At 38.5% G+C, this 14604-nt stretch overlaps 1 long non-coding RNA gene across 1 annotated transcript in view; it reads right to left on the minus strand.

The window, feature by feature from the left end:
* Positions 1 to 291: 291 nt before the first annotated feature.
* Positions 292 to 14604, minus strand: part of LOC310718702 — a 22936-nt gene continuing 8623 nt past the window's right edge. Inside the window, exons 2-3 of the long non-coding RNA XR_014531232.1 lie at positions 523 to 843; positions 292 to 353 (exon numbers count right to left, since the gene is read on the minus strand). This is a non-coding gene — a long non-coding RNA (uncharacterized lncRNA). The remainder of the gene's footprint in view (positions 354 to 522; positions 844 to 14604) is intronic.

The following is a 14604-nucleotide window of genomic DNA, read 5'->3' on the forward strand; positions in this document are numbered from 1 at the left end:
AGTTCCCAGAGAGATGCTTTGCACTTGTTGGCCCTTTTGCCTTCACTCTGCGGTCCAGCTCACCCCTAAACCATCTCGATTGGGTTCAGGTCCGGTGACTCTGGAGGCCAGGTCATCTGGCGCAGCACCCCATCACTCTCCTTCTTGGTCAAATAGCCCTTGATGCCTTCAGTGTGACTCTACAATTTTCATAGTCATGAAAATAAAGAAAACTCTATGAATGAGCAGGTGTGTCCAAACTTTTGGTCTGTACTGTATATAAAGGAAGGGTGTAGATAGGAGACAGGTGAAGGTGATTAGTATGAAGGCGAGGAGCTGCGAGTGTGCAGAGGGGAGGCGTGGCTGGTGGTTCCCTGACAATTTGACAGTAAAAAATAAATTAGTTCAAAAGGCAGCCCTTTTTATATTGAGTGCCTGGATTTAATTACTTGTGTTTATGTTTAAAACATGTAAAGTAAGGTTATTTTATCCAAATAAAAATCGCAGGGGAGAAAAAAAAAAAAAAAAGAGAGAAAATCATACCAATCAGTGCTGCATAAAAATGCAGTCTGTGGAGGTTCATTCTGACAAACGTGGGAATATTGTGGTTATGGTGCTTTACTCTCCATGGAAACTCCGAGAGAAGGAATCTAAAAAAAAATAGATGAGTGTTTGGAGATGTTTTGGCCTGGTTGAAACAGTTTTCCCATAGTTTAGGACTGATAAACAGTTATCTCAGCTTCTTGTCCCATCAATCATGGCTCATTCTGTTTAGATGCTGGCGTGCTTGTGCAGTTGGAGTAAACTGTGTATCACCAAGACAACTGAAGGACACGCTGCATTCAGAGAATATGATGATCGTTCCTGTAAACAGAGATGACGTGTTTCAGTTGTGCTGTGGACGAACGGAAGTCCATACAGTTTAGCCATCAAGGTTGCACTACCAGCATACAATAAACATCTTTTGCCCTTCCTCATGAAACTTGTTTTTGTATGAATGACGAAACTCATAGAGAAATCAAGCATATTATTTAACCTACTATCACATTATTTAACCTTGATTTCAGTTACTCAGAGTTGTAGTCTAGTTTTTTTTTTTTTACTTTTTTTGAGAGATCCTTTAGAAAGGACTAAACACAAAAATGCACATATATAACAACAATATAACAATGGAATTTTAGATGAATTGCATTTATGATTGTGCCTTGAAACTTACAAAAAACATAAAATTTGAAGAAATTATTATTATTATTATTTTTTTTTTATGAGCCTTGCGTTAGTGCAAACTTGCAATTGTGGGATAGCTGACTTTCGTTAAAAAATAAAGATAAAAGGGCTATATGGTATTAAAACATTCAAATGAGTAATATGAAATAAATTATTTGCTTTCGGTTTCTATTGAACTTTAAATGCAGGTGAACTTGTCATTTCATAGGGGGAATATGTTCAACTAACATCCTTAAAAATATGTTATGGACTAAATTATACACACATAACCTGTAATAGATGATGTTACAAGGATTGTTTAGTTTATTGTTATAGTCTTACATGTATTTACACCAAAATCACATGATTGTGTTTCGAGGTCAATTGTAGTTCTAACAATATGGGGCAGTTCAAATGTAAAAATTTTAAGTAATGATTAAGAGTTTATTTTTGCTAATATTTTAATCCATTCAACTGATTCATTTTGTTGTTGCGAAGGACTTATGTTTATATTGCATACATCTCAGTGGATCATATTCCAGTCTGAGAAGCTCTTGCACATTTACATTTATGTGAAACTGATGTTTCCAGTCCAAGTTCAAGTATTTCAAGTTTTTTTTGTTTTGTATTTTTTGTATTTTTTTTATTTTTTATACAAAAAAATGCATATCAAAAGTCTCATCATTTCCCACAATATATTTTTCGACATAGCCTGGGGAAAAAAGAACGACTCAGAGACGCTAGCGCAGCCCTAACACATTTCTTTTCTGATAAATGTTGTCATTAATGTCAGACTATCAGTAGATATGACTGAGGAGAAGCTGGGCCTCATAGAAAACCCCTGACCAGAAAAAAGCAAGCAAAGAGAAAGAGTGTGAGAGAGAGAGAGAGAGAGAGAGAGAGAGAGAGAGAGAGAGAGAGAGAGAGAGAGAGAGAGAGAACAAATAGTTCTGATTAAAGTCAAGGACATTCCATACAACTCATCTGTCGAAAGGCATTCATCAAGGATGATGTTGATCCTCCCAACTCTGTCCACTCTGCTCTTGTCGGCTAAAGGGAGAGCGCCTTGTGCTAACAGAGACATACTGCTGTGCTTATGTGGTCAGTCAGCACGTAGTCCACGCCAGGCCAATTGGAATATATGAATCCCAAGTGGGTGTTTAGAGATGCTAATGGAATGGACGCTGGCATAGAGTTTCCTCACTGATGTATAGTTTATTGCGGTTTCAGGAATTCCCATGCACTTTACTCCGCATAGCGCGAGGTGAGATTCAGTAAACGCCTCATTCAATTACTCAGATTATATCTTTCCGACTTATTAGAACTGCAGTGACAGTGTGGTAATTGACAGGCACTCATGGCATACTAACCCTTTCTCAAATAACATCCAGTAGTATTTTGACAGAGCTGATATGCCAGCTGCCACCGACTCAGGAAATCGGATCTAATAGCTATATGCCATTTTTTTATTATCCAAAAATAGACAAAAAAGCACCAAATTCTGCCCTACTGAAAGATTTAGTGATTAGGGTTCAACGTCATATAGTGTGTCCTCATACCCCCGACTTTTCATCACGTAGGGAATAATAAGCCTTGAGAGTAGTAATATTTTCTCAGTACACAAACACACACACACTTAGCCTCGCTCTGTGGCGATAGCTTTCCATGTCATGCTGTGTAATATTACCCACAGAGAATCATAAAGAGATAGGCCGAAATTGAAATTCTGTCATAGTTTACAAAGTCTAATCCAAACATCTGTTCTAATGACGGGGGATTTGTGGTGGATCTGCGAGTCTATGGGAAAAGCAGGGCACTTTACTCCGCTCACACAGTTTGATCTAAGAGCCAAACGCTTCCTGCTAATGTAAGCAAGTTTCCTTTGGGATCGTTCAAGCTAGAGCCACTCTCCATTACAATTCAGTCTTTCAGACATGAGCTACGGGTCAAGATGATGAAAAACAATCAGCCACAAAAAAAATTCTATAAATATATAAGTAAAGATACCAGTAACGATACCACTAATAAAATAGGGCAAAATGAAAAGCTAATAGGTTTATAAAAAAGTGTCTGAGGGAACAGATGACGGGACTGAAAATAACATCTGCTTCTAAAGTAAATAAAGAGAAATGTGTATTAAGTATCTCTGTGTTGGCTCTGCATTTACAGGAACAGGTCTTGCTTATCAAAAATTATATTTTTACTAAGATATTATTCCATTCCCGGTTGTAAATCCATTTTTTCAATACCGGTGTCACAGAGGGAGAGGGACGTGTGTGATTTTAATCAGAGCGCCCCTAAGATTTCCCACTGCCTTACATCCTCCAGATGTGGATACCAGACTGGAAAAGGTTTTCACTTTAAGTCAGTCGCAAAGTCAAGTGGGAGATTATTGGGCCACACTCAGCGGTGCTCCTAAACACCCGGTGTGCTCAAATATTTTGACAGTCATAAGAGAGCCGGAATGGATCAGTTACTATGCAAAATGAAGAAGTGTGTGTGTGTGTGTGTGTGTGTGTGTGTGTGTGTGTGTGTGTGTGTGTGTGAGAGAGAGAGGCACCGTATACAGTATATATACATTATCACGTTTTTTTTTTTGGCATTTTTCCTTTCTGTTGATTCTTTGGCAATACTTTATAAAAAAAATCATGCCATTAAAATACTTTCTTTAATTTATGATATTTCTTATTTAGTATATGTTTTTAATTAATTTTATTTTATTTTGCATAATAACTGTCACCTTTAAACTTTTACACTTGTGTTATACCTTACATTTTGTCACAGTTATTATTATTATTATTATTATTATTATTATTATTATTATTATTATTATTATTATTATTCATCGTCATCATCATCATCATTTACCATGATATTTCCTGTTCATCACAGTTACATTTGTTCATGCTCAACTCAGGCGGTGTCAAATTCTTTTCAATGATAACATTCGAATATAAGGTGTTTACTCACTAGTCTGTCATTGCTCATAAAATATTACATATATATTATATATAGCATAGCGAGTTTTATCTCTCTATTTATTCAAACAATAAAAAAAATTAATTCTGTATTCCGCTGACAAATTCATTGAATGATTTGTTTACAGCCGTACCATAATGTCAGTGACAGTAATGAATGGCATACGTCGAGGGGAAATAATAGACTTGTCTTTAGATGTGCAGGTGTCATTTATAACCTCACCACATATCTCTGTGAAAGCGAGATTGAGAATCTGGTACTAATAAAGCTGTTTTATTTCACATTGCTGACTCTTGGAAAGATGAGCTCTGCTTTGATCTGGTGCATTTTATAGAAATAAATATGCACTGATTAAGTGAGCAAGGCAAATATTGATACTTTTTACATCACTAATGGAAATTTGTTGATTATTAAATGGATAATGGTATTGACACCTAATATTTCCAGAGATATGTGGTTCTTCCCTAAATTGTAATCCTGATGGTCAAAAGAAAACGCTTTTATTGGATCTCTTTGGATACAGTAGAATTACATTTTCCCTCGCCTTGAATTACGAGACCTAAACCTGTTCCGTGACAATACACTTTTGCACACAGCCAGCTCCATGAGCTCTAAACCACAACCCATAATGAACACCTTTAGGATGAACTGGTTCATAATTCCCTTGTGGGTGAATGAGTATAAGTCTCCATAACCACACTTCAAAATCTAGTGGATCATCTTTACAGAGGAGTGGAGGTAATGATAACAGCAAACAGACTAAATGTGAAATCGGATGTTGCAGAAGCATATACGAATCTCATGGTCAGGTGTTCACTAAGTTTTGTCAACATAATATATCAAAATATTGTAAAAAAATATATATTTTTACCTCAAATATTAGTATATTAAATTCTTCATAATATAAAGTAAATTGTCTACACTTTCATTATGAAAAACTCTGCTTTGAGCACGCATAAAATGCACTTCAAACTGCACGGAAATATCAATTATTGCTTAGATATTACCTTCCTGTGATCTTGTTGACATCAGTTTCAAAATGTTATCAGTTCCTCTGCTGGTGACTATGATAAACCCATATAAATGCTACAAACATCATACAAACCACTCGTTTTTGAGATCTCATATTAACAAGAATCTCAGCCAACCTGAAAACGTAACGCTTCCTCCAAACTAATACAAGCGGATGTGCAGTTACAGGACATGCACAGCAGGCAACTGCTTTGGCCCTGAGCTTTAGTAGGACTAATTACATTTCAATAAAAAAAGCTGCATTCATTTTTTCCCTTGAAAGGTTTATTCAGAAATGGAAACCATGCCATTTTCTGTATGTATATTGAATGATAATGATGTAATAAGCAAAATAAGTCTTTTACAATCTTTTTTTAAATGCAGCAGGATTTAACAGGATAACAGGAACCACAACTGTTAAGTGCAATCCAGGTTTGGAAGTTTAACCAAGCAAATAATTCAATCATAAAGCATGCTCAAAAACAGGAGGCAAATGAGAAATAAAGAATGTGGGACAAAAAAGGTCAATATCAAGATGAGCAAATACAATGTGAAAAAATTATTAGAATAGGTCTAAGAACAACCGTGTATACCCCAATTAATATTATATCAAGATTAAGGGTATACGTTATATAGTGTGCAGAGCAGGCATTAGCACATATTGGGGAACTTGAAAAGCTTTATTTCAGACTGTACTGCATTGCTTTTCAAAATGTTTACTTGTTGTGAAATTAAGCTAATACCATAATAATTAAGGATGACAAAATAACTAGGGATGACAACTGTAGGCTAAGCAATCAAGTAAGAAACACTAGCTCAACATCATGTTGAAATGTAAGCTGTTAGCTAAGAGTTGGCCTTTACTTCAGAGCACATAATGTGAATTACTTAAACAGCTTTCTCGCTCGAATTTGTGCTGAAATTGTTTTAATAGCTTGGTCTTTTAAAGTGTATACAGTGTCCACACTTTACCAAAAGTGTTCCGCTCTTGCCTTTATGATGTAATGATGGTGTATCTGATTGAGAAGCATGGAAAATATCACACTAATACTACTACCAGACACTTATCCTCATTTTGTATAAAGGCATCTGGGTAGCATAATGGTAATAATGTGGAGGAAAAGAACTGCTAGGATGGTCCTTTGCAATTTTCCTGCCTGGGGCCCTGACAGTTCCTACAAAACACCTCATGTTAAGGAAAGAAAAACATTCTGGTGCTTGACTGTTGGGTAACATTTATTATGAGTCACATTAACCTGAACAGGATGAACTGTATATAGTACATCAAATAAAGCGTTCTGGTTTTTAAATGGCCACAAATAAAGCTTAAGTGCATGACTGTTATGTATTTTACTCTTAATTGGGATCTAGTGTCACCATTGTGATATGACCTGAAACTTTGTCTTTTAAGGAACAGTAAACTATGCAGATAAATACATAGAGAGAGATTTCTATTGTCTTTGAGTAGATCTGCTACCAAAACATACTGAAGCATATTAATAAAATACTTTATTTATATATAAGTAAATATCATGTGTGTGTGTGTGTGTGTGTGTGTGTGTGTGTGTGTGTGTGTGTGTGTGTGTGTGTGTGTGTGTGTAAATATAAAAAGACTCTTCACCCCGATTCCTCACAAACATGTGAGCCGGTTTGGAATGTAAGTAGTACATCTATTTATACATCCAATTATGGATTTATTTGTTTGTTTATTATTCAAATTAATTAATCAGTTAGTCAATTAATCAATATATAAATAATCAAACACCTTGCATTTTTATAAATTATTTGTGTGTGTCAAATGTGTTTATCCAAAGTTTAAACCTGAGTGATTTTTTCTATGGATGAGATAAAAAACATTTTTTCCACATGAATCCATTCTGCAATAATGTAATTAATCCAGTCTAAGTATGAGTAAGTCTGATCAGAGAAAAAGCAGGTCACTCATGAGAAAACCACACACAGGATCTCTGACCTCTGCTCTGGTGGTCTGAGCATCACCTAATCGATAATAAAACAAGGATGCAGCAGAAGGTAAAAGAATCCTTACCAAATTAAATACTGACTCAGTGGCTTTCATGACATCATTGCACTTCTACATTAAAACATTTCCGTATTTATCAACAGCGAGTGTTTTCTGAGGGTCAAGGATAAAGTGAGCTTAATCCTGAAAACACTACACATGAAGGAGAAGATTGTGGATGGATTATGAGGACACCACAGGGATTCATTTATACAGTCATTCAAAGTGAATCCACCTACCAGTATTTTTAACTTTGGAGAAAACAAGAGAACCTATAGGAAACCTGTATGAACGATGCTCAGTGACTCCACACAGACAGTATCCTAAGTGCAGGATTTCTTAAAGCATTCCTTACCTTCCCTCGACAGGGCAGCAACCTCATTACTGAAAGAACAAAATATCATTACACGAAGAAATGAAAAAGAAAAGTGGTGACACAGAGCATACTATTAGTAGCACTCAATCTCTCTCTCTCTCTCTCTCTCTCTCTCTCTCTCTCTCTCTCTCTCTCTCTCTCTCTCTCTCTCTCTCTCTCTCTCTCCTTCTTTTTGACAGCCAGCCTTTTTAATTCTGTAATCCACGCAGACAAGATGTGATAAAAACAGCAGAAGTAGCTGCTCCCTAATCGCTTACTAATGGTTATGACAAATATCCGTCTGGGTGTCTGTCACAAACATCCCCACACACACACACACACACACACACACACACACACACACACACACACACACACACACACACACAAACACACACACACACACACACCAACACAATAACAAACCTCATTAGCTTAGCTATGGGCATGCAGAAAGCCTGCTAATCAGTGATACCTGTTGTTTCAAAGTACATCATGAAAGATTTTCAGAAGAATTCGAATTACATTTTGCCCGTTTCTTTCTATTAATTTTATAACACAACCATCTTGAATGCTGGAATCTGATTGGTCAGAAATTGCTACTCTAAGAGTAGTGTCAGCTGCAGGGCAAATCACAGGTTTATATTAATGTGCTTTCTCTGAAACATTCATCATCATAATAACTCATTTGTGCCACGGACATTCCACAGCATTAAATGTAACTATAAAAGGATAAAAGTATGACGTTTCTAATAGAAATTGTTAGCCATGTTAAATTATTATGGTATGATAAGAAAGAAAGACTGCTGTCATTAGGAACATAACCAGCTTCAGGCAGCACATCAATAAGTAATTAATTATTTTCCTAAAACTGCAAACCACATTGCGTTTTATTCCTTAGTTGTATATTTATTGACATTTGGAGAGAGCCGGATAATAATCGAACAAAAGTTCCCCTCTGTTTTTTATTTGCAATTGTAGCAGGATGATCATGTGAACTTGTATATTCAACATAATTGTATTACATTATAATATGATCTTATGAAAGTTATATTATTATTATTATCATTAATAATAATAATAATAATAACTAATAATAACTAACAATTCGGTGTTCCACATGACAGAGAGTGTGAGTTTTATTGTTAGACACACAGTGAGAGTACCATTTGTCCACAGAAATTCTTGCCAGGAAATGGAGTTACAGTCCTGATCACGTGACATGTTTTAATTGAACACAACTTATGTTTTCACTCCAAGGAAACAGTATGGTTTGCTGCAGAGTTTTTCAAAATGAATTTTTCTTTCTTTCTTTTCATCACTGGTTTTAATGTATGTATTGTAAACACTGTTGAATGCATTATGTTGTGACAAGATCCACGGAGATCCATTCCATTAAATATTACATATAGACATATAAATCTATGAGTTTGGATCTGAAGGTTGTGAGTTCAAATCCCAGGGTTACCAAGCTTCCACGTCCTTGCCCCCGAGCAAGGCTCTTAAATTTTTGTGCTCAGATGTGTGAATGAGATTAAAGGAAATCACTCTTGATAAGAGTTTCTGCTAAATGGCATAAATTTAGGCATCACAAGTAACAAGTGAGGTCTGAATTTCGATATTACGTCCTCACTATGCACATGTCCCTCCATTCTGGATAGGACCCTAGTTTAAGCCCAAAAACTAAGCGCTGAAATAAACAAAAAAAATCTACATAGTAACAAATTAGCAACTCACATAACAACTAACATTTTGAAACCAGTGCATCAAAACCTTAATGCTGTGGTCAGGCTGAAGGCAAACCGCTTTTTTCCCGATGCTTCTATCATAGCTCATGGAGTCCAAAGTAGGGCACACAAATCACTATTGTCTCTCTGTTATTTTGCAAGGATAGCCAGAGAGAGACAGAAAGGGTCACTTTATATTCAGAGTGATAAAGATTTATTCTCTGGCCTTCACAGTTACGGGCCTGTTTGAAAATTCCTACACGGCGCTGACAAATGACACATACTTCTGGCTGACGAGAACACTGCAGCCAGAACGACCTTCTCGGTAAAGACAAGCTCCCTGCTCCTTCATGTGGCTTTAAGTGGGCACATAGATGCCACAAGTCGAAAACTTAATAATGAAGGAAACAAATAACCTTCGGTGGTGTTGACATTGACAATGACATTGCCTGATGCGTTTGTGGTAATATAGCAGTTCCTACAACTCATTAAATATGACACAGTAAGCTGCGATACACGTGCTATGTTTTTGTTTTTCTCACAACAATTCTTATATACAGTGAGAGGAAATAAGCATCTGGATATATTTACAAACCCGATTTTAAAAAAGTTAGGACACTGTACAAATTGTGAATAAAAAAGAAATGCAATCATTTACAAATCTCATAAACGTATATTTTATTTACAATAGAATATAAATAACATATTAAATGTTGAAAGTGAGACATTTTGAAATGTCATGCCAAATATTGGCTCATTTTGAATTTCATAAGGGCTACACATTCCAAAAAAGTTTGGACAGGTAGCAATAAAAGGCCGGAAAATTTAAATGTACATATAAGGAACAGCTGGAGGACCAATTTGCAACTTATTAGATCAATTATATATCATGATTGGGTATAAAAAGAGCCTCTCAGAGTGGCAGTGTCTCTCAGAAGAGAGATGTGTAGAGGATCACCAATACCCCCAATGCTGTGGCAAAAAATAGTGAAGCATTATCAGAATGGAGTTTCTCAGAGAAAAACTGCAAAGAGATTGAAGTTATCATTATCTACAGTGCATAATATCATCCAAAGATTCAAAGAATCTGCGTAAGGGTCAAGGCCGGAAAACCATACTGGATGCCTGTGATCTTCGTGCCCTTAGACGGCACTGCATCACATACAGGAATGCTACTCTAATGGAAATCACAACATAGGCTCAGGAATACTTCCAGAAAACATTGCTGGTAAACACAATCCACTGTGCCATTCGCTGTTGCCAGATAAAACTCTATAGGTCAATAAAGAAGCCATATCTAAACATGATCCAGAAGCGCAGGCATTTTCTCTGAGCCAAAGCTCATTTAAAATGGACTGTGGCAAAGTGGAAAACTGTTCTGTGGTCAGTTGAATCAGAATTTGAAGTTCTTCTGGGACGCAATGTAATCAAGAGGATAAGGACAACCCAAGTTGTTATCAGCACTCAGTTCAGAAGCCTGCATCTCTGATGGTATGGGGTTGCATATGTGCGTGTGGCATAGGCAGCTTACACATCTGGAAAGGCACCATCAATGCTGAAAGGTATATCCAAGTTCTAGAACAACATATGCTTCCATCCAGACGTGGTCTCTTTCAGGGAAGACCTTGCATTTTTCAACATGACAATGCCAGACAACATACTGCATCAATTACAACATCATGGCTGAGTTGAAGAAGGATCCAGGTACTGAAATGGCCAGCCTGCAGTCCAGATCTTTCACCAGTAGAAAACATTTGGTGCATCATAAAAAGGAAGATGCGACAAAGAAGACCTAACAGTTGAGCAACTAGAAGCCTGTATTAGATAAAAATGGGACAACATTCCTATTCCTAAACTTGAGCAACTTGTCTCCTTAGTCCCCAGACATTTGCAGACTGTCATAGAAAGAAGAGGGGATGCCACACAGTGGTAAACATGGCCTTATCCCAACTTTTTTAAGAGATGTTGATGCCATGAAATTTAAAAACAAATTATGTTTCCCCTTAAAATTATAAATTTTCTAAGTTTAAACATTTAATATGTCCTCTATGTTGTATTCTTAATAAAATATTCAAATTTGAAACTTCCACATCATTGCATTCTGTTTTTATTCACAATTTGTGCAGTGTACAATTTGCTAGTGTGAACACCTAGCTATAAGATTGGTATGAGTTTAGTCATCGTTTGCTGTTATAATAACTTTCACTCTTCTGGGAAGATGTTCCACAAGATATTGGAGTGTGTTTTTGCTCAATCAGCTACAAGACTGTTAGTAAAGGCAGGTTCTGATGTAGGTGAGGTGAGGATGCCTGGGGTACAGTCAGTGTCCAATTAATTCCAAAGGTGTTCAAAAGTTGAGGTCAAAGCTCTATAGCAGGCAACTGAAAATCTTTTACGCCAACCCATGTAAACTATATTTGATAGAGCTGGCTTTGTGCACATGGACATTGTTAAACAATGTTGTTAACAACATTGTTAAACAAAATTGCTGGAAACAATTTTGGTGTCTCCTGGTTCAAGTAAAGGCAATTAAATGCTACCGCATCCAAATATATCCTATGCAATTGTGTGCTGCAAACTTTGTGTGAAACAACCACATATGGCTGGAAAATTCTGGTATGCAAATATTGTCCATATGGTGTACCTCTAGCACATACCGTATATTCAAGTCACATTTACACATAATGTCTTTGGACTTGGAATATGTATTAGATAAACACAATTTTAAAAACACAAAATTCAGAGGAAAGTATTTAGATACACAATAAACAGTTTATCTCAAAGCTGTTGTCTGCCACCCCAAGCTTCATGTAATAAATAGCTTAATACCACATTGTGGCATTATTTTGACCCATTTCTTTTGGCAAATCATCAATTCCTCAAGGTTACATGGGCCTTCTGATGAACAAACAATTTCCACCATTCCATAAATCAAGTTGGGACATTGACTAACCTATTGAAGTACCTTGACCTTGTTTTTTTTGGAACCAGTCTTGAGCCAAAGTGGCAAATTTTTCCTCGGCTAATTCCAACAAAACATTCATGTTCCCCTTAAGGAACTCGAGCTGCATCAAAAACACTCAGGCCAACCTGCTAGGGGAGCTAGGTGTGGGAGACAGCAAGTCTGTGATCTCCGCTGTGCTATAGACCCAGCCCTCAGGGCTACTAAAGAGACTGCTAAGGTCATTGGCTGGTCCATGGCCACCCTCATCTCCATGGAGAGACACATTTGGATCTCTCCGATAGGGATAGGGCCGTGCTCCTGAATGCCTTGCTGGTACCGACTGGGTTAAGTTCCAGAGGAACATTCGGGACTGCAATCTTCTCTGCTTCACCGAGACATGGCTGAACCCAGCAGTACCCTACCACGTTTTTCTTGGTTCACTGCATGGACAGAACATTGAAGTCGGGGAAGTCAAGGGGAGGTGAAGTGTGTCCCTTTCATGCTTTTGCACACCAAATCTGGAATTACTGATCATCAAATGTTGCCTCTTCTGTCTTCTTCGAGAATTCAGCTCAGTCATAGTCAGTGCTGTTTATATTTCACCTCAAGCAGACACGGACACGGACACGGACACTGCAATATGAGACTTACATGAGAGACTTAAGCTACACCAAACACAACATCGGGATGCTGCACTCATTGTGGTGGGGGACAAGATGCTGACTAGCTCTCCCTGGGTGATGTGTCAACCCTAAAAACCCAGGTGCTGCCCACCAGTCCCTTCAAACTACCTTGGCGCTGGTGGGCAAGGCTTATGTCTCAGCAAGTCAAGCCGCAGGCTGTTTGCACATCATGGCTGTGCTGCAGGCCTATCAGGCTGACCTGCTATAGATTTGGGAGACACGTCGGGTGGTCAGGAAGCCAGAGCTTCACTGTGCGACAGATGTAGCTCTCAGGGCATCTAAAGATATCGCTAGGGCTATTGGCCACTCCATTGACCCCACAGCCCCAACCACAACCCTGCCCCTCCGGCATCAGGAGGTGCAAAAAAACGACTTGCACTTCCCCCCGCTAGGGACGCCAAAGCCCAAAGCCCTAAGAAGTGATGGGTCTAAGGACTGTCATTCTTAATATACGACCATCGAGAAATTTTCCCACTGTGGAACGAATAAAGGTATATCTTATCTTATCTGGGTACTCCTGCTGGATGGGGCGCTGTGCACCTCAATATACGGTGCCCACCCCGCCCCGGGCCCCCAGGGATCTGGTTAGTTAACCCTGCCACTTTCAGTGCTTCAAGGCATGGCAAGGGTTTGCTGGGTCTGATGGCGGTAGCGTCCAATGTGTTTCCACTTGGCCTCCTGCACATGAGATCCCTCCAGTGGTGGCTCAGAATCCGAGGGTTCTCTTGGAGGGGCAATCCACTCTGTACGATCAAGGTCACGCAGCAATCCCTATGTGCCATATATGTGTGGAGAGATCCTGGGTTTCTGACTCAGGGTCCTTTGCTGGGAGTTCCTGGTTTACAACAGACATGTCCCTCACGTGGTGGGGGCAGTCATTATTGGTCACTGTGCTTAAGGCCTCTTTGGAAGGCCAAATCAGATGTGGCACATTAATTGCACAGAGATTCTGGCTGTGCTTCGGTCTCTGAGGCATTTCCACCAAGACCTCAGGGGCCACCATGTGCTGTTCCATACGGACAACACTTTGGTTGCTTCCTATATATCAACTACGAGGGGGGTCTGCTATCTAGCCTCCTGTGGAAGGGAAGCTGGTTTTCTTCAAATCAAATCAAATCAAATTTCTTAAGGCTCCTGCCATTGCAACCTGTCATGCCATTGATTAGACCCTCGTTCCCAAAACGTTTTTGACGCAGCTCGAGTTCCTGAAGGAGAACGTGTCCAGGTTACATATGTAACCAGGGTTCTTCGAGGGAACCATACACTGCGTCTCAATACCACACTGCCTGCATCCCCGCAGTGCTTCCTTCCCTTTTGAAAAGCTATAGCTGGTTTCACTCTATTTGCTTTTATGGCTTCCTGGTCATGACGTCACTCGCTGGTGACGCCATGCTTTCCATTGGACTGATTACATACGTGATTCAGAGCATGGACAACGCGGAAATGTTCCCAAAGCACTTTTGAAGCAGCGTCTCCTTCCCTCTGGGAACCATGATTACATACGTAACCTAGAGACATTTCCTTTGATGAGATCTATACCCCAGCACCACTTACACACACATAGTCCTATATCATGAAACCCTTCTCTACTTCACTGTGTTTATGTTGTGCTGTGGTTCATATGTGTAACCCCTTTTACTCCAAAAAAGTCGCACTGAATTAATTTCCCATGAGTTCTAGTTTAAGATTTGTCTTTTGTT

Source organism: Silurus aristotelis, assembly GCF_946808225.1.
Source record: "Silurus aristotelis genome assembly, chromosome: 23".
Classification (NCBI taxonomy): Eukaryota; Metazoa; Chordata; class Actinopteri; order Siluriformes; family Siluridae; genus Silurus; species Silurus aristotelis.